Here is a 6,073-nt window from a genome sequence, read left to right as displayed (position 1 = left end):
ACTTCACTATCTAGCTCTTAGGAAAAGATATAAAGAGAAGATAGACAAAGCAAATAAAAGAAGCTCTTAAATCAAATATTCTAGTAATTAGCTCTACTGGAGAAGAGGGAGAAGTAACCTATAAATTACAAGTGAGGAGGGTACTTGAGTACTGGGCTTTACAGTCAAAGTCCCCAAATCACTTTCTACTCTACTCTGCTTTAATTCATTCTTGAACACCATTAGATATTGAACAAATAAACACATAGATTTCATACCAAAAGTATTATGCTGTGAAGATTTGTTATACAGGATTTTTTTCTTTCTGCCGCATTTTCTTCACCAGTTTTTCAACCTTTTGGGGCTCATGATTCTAATTGTATTATACTCAAAAACACATAAATAAAGCTGCTGCACAAACTAAGCAGAATTTAGGATCAATATGGGAGTGCTTCAAAATGTGGATATAGCAATATGCGCAACATCCACCCTGCATGTTAACCCCTTTTGCTTTTAAGTACCAAGCAAAATTCTTTGGGCTCACCCAAACTTGATATTCATGAAATTTGTTCTATATTATTGTATTCTCTGACTAAAAATTCTTGCATCAAGTAAATTCATCAGTATGTCTTTGCCTAAATTGATAATGTTTATATCACTTCCTATACTCATTTAGTGTATTTTGGAATGAAAATGTTGGCATTCTGGGGGAAAAAAGAACTGTCCCAAACATGATATAACTCTTTAAAAGCTATCATGGCAGAAAATTGCTAACTACATAGTTATTATATATTAAGTATTATAGTTATTAACTGTGTATTGTAATCATTTTCAGCTCCTCTTTAAGGAGAGAGAATTGTGCTGTGTGCTTAGTGGAAGGATCTTAATTTTAGACAAAAGGATGAGAATAAATAACTTGCGCAGACACTTATACCAAGTTTAGAAATTCACAATAAATTAGCCAGCACAACTTTATCCAGCAGTTTTGGAACATCTGGTCCAAACAAGTCAAGCAAAGAAAGATTAGACTGTTTGGTAAAACCCCAGAATATTCGAATAGCAGAGGGAGAGCACTTGTCCAGAGTCGGCCATTAGCCAGCTCTGTGACCTCAGAAAAGTTGTGTAACCTCTGGGAGCCTCTCTTTCTTCATTTGTAACAAAAGGGGAGTGTTTGCACTAAATAATCATTAAAGTCATTTAAGTACCCACCTTCTGAGAAGCTAGCATTTTAGTTAACCTCCTAAAGAAGAGAATACAAATAGGTAGGATTTCCAATTTAAGATATCCTCAGTGGTTACAGGATTATACCTATAGATAATAGAAAGAGAAAGAGATTGATTTGAGCTTTCTAAATAATCTCATGCTACTTTCACTTACAGAAATTCTGGGACCCTAGTGGATCCAAAAAGAATTTGATTGCTATTTCAGGTTGATAAATGTAGATCTTAACAAAACATCCAGAAACTTGAATTGCAAACCCATTCTGATTTGGAGTCAATAAACTACCAGATACTGTCAACACCTACTATGTGCAAAGCACTTTGCTTCCTGCTTTTTTACTCATCTCCTGGGCATCAATATGGTGTCAGATCGATGTTTCAGGAAATTAGTTGCTACTGAGTTTTTTTCAGAATATCTCCAGATGTCAATTTAGTGTTGCATGGATGACTTTAAAATGACGAATGTGATTTTACATAGAAATGAAAATGTAAAAGGTGTGCCTTCAAATGAAAGGCATCATGAGTCTGCAAACCAAAATCTGCTTATAAAATTTAAATTCATTTAATAATTGGAGGGAGGGGGACAGGTGGCATATGTGGGAAACCCCTATATTTTTATGTAACATTTATGTAATCTAAAGCTTCTTTTTAAAAAAAATTTAAATTGGATTTATATCCCATGGCCCCACATAATGATAAACTTTTAAACTTTAAGGCAGGGCAGCTTTTTCCAGGGTGGTGGAAGTGGGGGTGTCTGACCTGTGCATTGTAGATATGCTGCAGCATCCCTGGCCTTCACCCATTAAATGCCAGGAGTGCCCTCAACCCCATCATGACTACCAAAATGTCTCCAGATATTTCCAAGTGTCCCATGGGGGAGGGGCAAAATTGCCCCCAATTGAGAACCACTACTTTATTGCAAGATAAGGTGGCAATGATATTATATCTAGTTAGTTTCCTTGAATGTCACACTGCTGTAATTACACATTTTACAAGTGAAAATGGAATCTGATGCTAGTTGAACCTTGCTTTAATTTTTTTATCCCTACCCCTTGCAGCTTTTTTTTTAATGTGCTGTCTGCTCTCTGTGTCCATTTGCTGTACATTCTTCTGCGTCTGTATTTATTTTATTTCCCCTCCCCTCTTGCGGCTTGCTTGCTGTCTGCTCTCTGTGTCCATTCACTGCAGGCTCTCACTTGTCTCTCTTCTTTTAGTTGCATCACCTGGCTGAGTCAGTGCTCTGCAGCATCTGCGGGCTAGGTGGCACTCCACAGCGTGCGGGCGAGTCTGCCTTCACAAGGAGGCCCAAGGATGCGAACCTAGGGCCTCCCATGTGGTAGACGGGAGCCCAACTGATTGAGCCACAGCTGCTTCCCTCTGAGGTTTCTTTTCCTTTGCTTTGCAAAAAACCATGAAAGACACTTTTCTGACACTTACACTGATTCTCCCAGAAACATGCAAACACATGCTTGGTTGGGCCGCATTCTGACATGCTGAACCACGTTAGGGGAGAAGCCTCACTACACACCTGCACAAGCTGAAAAAGATGCTTTTCAGAGCCCAGGGCTGGCAGATGAGGTTGCTGTAGGGGAATCGGCTATGCCTAAAGCAAGGGCTGGAGAGAGATCTCCAATCTTATGTTCTCGAAGAAAGCAGATAGTGGTGGCCACAGCCGCTTCCCCTTTGCTTTAATTTTTCAGTGCTGCTATGGAAATTTCTATTTATGAATTGGGTTCAATATAATTAATTTATTGTCTTTTTAAATACTTAAGTACTATGGAGCTACAGCCTGGCAATTTCATATACATCCAATAGAAAATGGACAGGGAATTGGGAATTACATATTAAAACGGATGAAGAGGGATTACCTTCAAAATTGCACAAAGAATAACTTGTTCCTGTTTCTTTGGAACGTACCTTAGGAATGTAATTTATGTTGATTTTTTCCTTAAGAGTTTGAAGCAAGAAAAGAAAGCGAGACAACAAGCATATTTACCAATATATAAATCGAAGTGTGAGTCCATTGAGAGTGTTCTCATTAACTGATAATGGGTAGACTTAAACTCTTAGAAGCCCATAATGTTTTTGCTTAAGAGACCTTTTTTAATAATCCGATGCAGGCTAGCAGTTTGTGAAAACATCTAAAAAGAGAATATTCATAAGCTGATTTTGTTGTTTATATATGGGTGGTTTTTTTTTTTTTTTTTTAGTTTTTTAACCCAACCTTGGCAGAAGCAGAGACAGACCACTCAAGGGACCATTGTGATAATCCAGAAGTTGGTGATGGTAGCTGGAGCCTGGGAGGTCAGAGTGAAGACGATGAGAGCAGACGACAGGATTTGCTGATGGATCTACCATGAGTATGGGAGAGGTCAAGGGTGTCTCCAAGCTCCTTGGCTGGAATGTAAAGACAGATGAAGTTAACTACTAACCGAGATGGGGAAGGCTAGGAGGAGCAGGATTTGAGAAGAGATGGGAGGACTAAGTCCTAGGGCACACTGATGTTTAACGGTCAGGGAGAGCAGAATTGAGAAGAAGCAGCCAGAGGGCTAGAAGGAAAACCATCAGAGTACGGCAGCCAGGCAGCCTGGTGTAGAAAGTATTTCATGGAGGATGGAATAGTGAGCTTTATAAAATGCTGTTGCTAATCCATACATAATGAGGATTGGGAATTGACTATTGGATTTAGTAATGTGGATGTAACTGGTAAACTTTGATTGATAAGTGGTAGCTGCAAAAACTTGATCAGAGGGTGTTGAAGAGATGGGGAGGTGAAAAACTGGAAACAGGAAGCAGAGAGAACACTATGATGGACTTTTTTAAACAGATGTAAACTATTGATTATTTGCCACCAAATATTATTAAATGCATTATCTTGCAGTATATTGCTTTCAAGTTAAAATGTCAGAAACAAACACCAATATTTAATATTCTTTTAAGGGATGTTATGTAATGACACATTAAGGTGTAAATTCTTTTGGCTTATAATTTGTAAAGAATGATAATAACAAAAGTGATGCAAAATCTTCAGTGTAAGATTATGATTAAGCTACATTTTACAAAAATATAGTGTAAAATAACAATAATCCTCTTCAGCATCCTGAATTAGGTCCCAGCAAGAGGGACTGATAATTTATATGGTCAAACTTTAAAATTTACAGATAAAGGCAGTTCAGTACTGCCATTGAGAAGTACATCTCATAACATACAACTTTCAGGCCACAGTTTTGAAGGTCTGAAGTGTCAAGTTGGTTTGATGAATTAGTTGGTTGGCACTTATGCCTAGCCATCTTTAAAATAGGTTTTCAGAGTATCAATGAAACTTTTGGAATACTTTAGAAATTCTTTCCTTTGGTATTCAGTGCCCTGCAGTTCTGGTATTGATATTTTTTGAAGACACTGTTCACTGTATCAAGAAGTTCTTTTATTGCACTAGCTATATCTTCTATTGTCTGCAGAAACCTCACTCTGTCATTGATCTCAACTGGGCTCTTACTGAGAATTTGTTTTAAGTGCTCACGCCTTTTCATTTCGTTCCTGGAATTCTGGCTCTTGTTCAATCATATATTCTTCTACATCATCAGTTGCCATAGGAAGGAGAGACTGTGAAGTTAACTTCTACACTTTTTTTCTCTAAAATTTTCATAATAATATCTTGCATGAGATCTGGATTTTCTTTTTCAGCCTTAATGAAAACCACGCTTAGTGTCTGAGCTGCGGACAGGTTTACCCACTTCAGCTCTGGGTGGAGTTGTAATAATGATTCTAAGGTTCCTGAGATGTTCAAACCACAATCATCATCAAGACAGGTTGTGCATAGGCTTTCAGGGACAGTTTCCTTACTTCAATTCCTTATTAAACATGGGATACATGGCTGCATAGAGGGGCATGGAAACCAGGGAAGTGGTCTCAGCTTCATTCTTCATCTTGTCTGTTGTCATCCTCATTAAAAAGCCAACTGCAGGAGAAAAAGCAGTGCTAAAATGCAGAGGAATCTTCATTCATTGTAGTATTTCTTCCCCTTTTTGTGTTAACATAAGGCACAGAACATATACTGACTGGCAACTGGGGCACTGACTCCACTTCCCGCCCTTGGAGCTCTCTCCAGCTCATGGCTCAATTCACTTCGGTGACACCCGAAGGATCCCAGAGAACTTGGATGGCTTTTTGTTGTAAAAGGAAGTCAAGATATGAGGCAGTAGCTGGAGTAGGACTGGGTGCTGGGAGAAATAGCTGCATGTTTTGAAGGTGATATTAAAGCTTTGACTTATTCTCTTCCCCACTCCATAATTACTCAAAAGTTACCAGCAAATCAATCCATCACCTTAGCTTACTATTATCATGTTAGGGAAGCACCTCATTCGGGAGCACAATTGTAGAAGTGAAAGATGACTGACATCTGTGTAGTTCAAGGGGACACAGCACACACATGCACACACTATTTACTCGCCCTGACTGAAAGGGGGAAACAGTGTTTTGATGGTGTATCTGGATGTTTTTTTGGCATTGTACCATATTTGGAAAGGACTATTAATGCTAGAAAATATTGTTGCCTGCATATAGTAGCTGACAGTAGATTACCATCTGTGCTACAGAATGAAGTTGTAGACGGTGTTTTCACTTTTCACTATCGTTTTATTGGCCTGTTTAAGACCCATCATGGGAGAGCAGAATGATGAACTAGTGCAAGAAGCCAGCTATGAAGTGATGTGCAAGCCTAATTAGAAGATGGTCCTAAAATTAAAGAGATTTAGCCTAGAATCAGAGCTGATTTGTTTTGTTTTGGAGGTTGCCATGTAAATATGCTTGTAATGAGATTAAGAAATTGAAGTAGCATAAAATGCGTGGGGAAAGAGAAATTGGACGCAGCCAGG

General features: G+C 38.5%; 1 pseudogene; it reads right to left on the bottom strand.

Annotated features, from left to right (window-relative positions):
- Nucleotides 1-4,413: 4,413 nt before the first annotated feature.
- On the bottom strand, nt 4,414-5,146 carry LOC101425378 (programmed cell death protein 10-like; annotated as a pseudogene).
- Between the last annotated feature and the right edge of the window lie 927 nt (nt 5,147-6,073).

The sequence above is a fragment of the Dasypus novemcinctus genome, chromosome X (genome assembly GCF_030445035.2).
Source record: "Dasypus novemcinctus isolate mDasNov1 chromosome X, mDasNov1.1.hap2, whole genome shotgun sequence".
NCBI classification, from domain to species: domain Eukaryota; kingdom Metazoa; phylum Chordata; class Mammalia; order Cingulata; family Dasypodidae; genus Dasypus; species Dasypus novemcinctus.
This window is presented reverse-complemented; position numbering and strand designations above follow the sequence as displayed.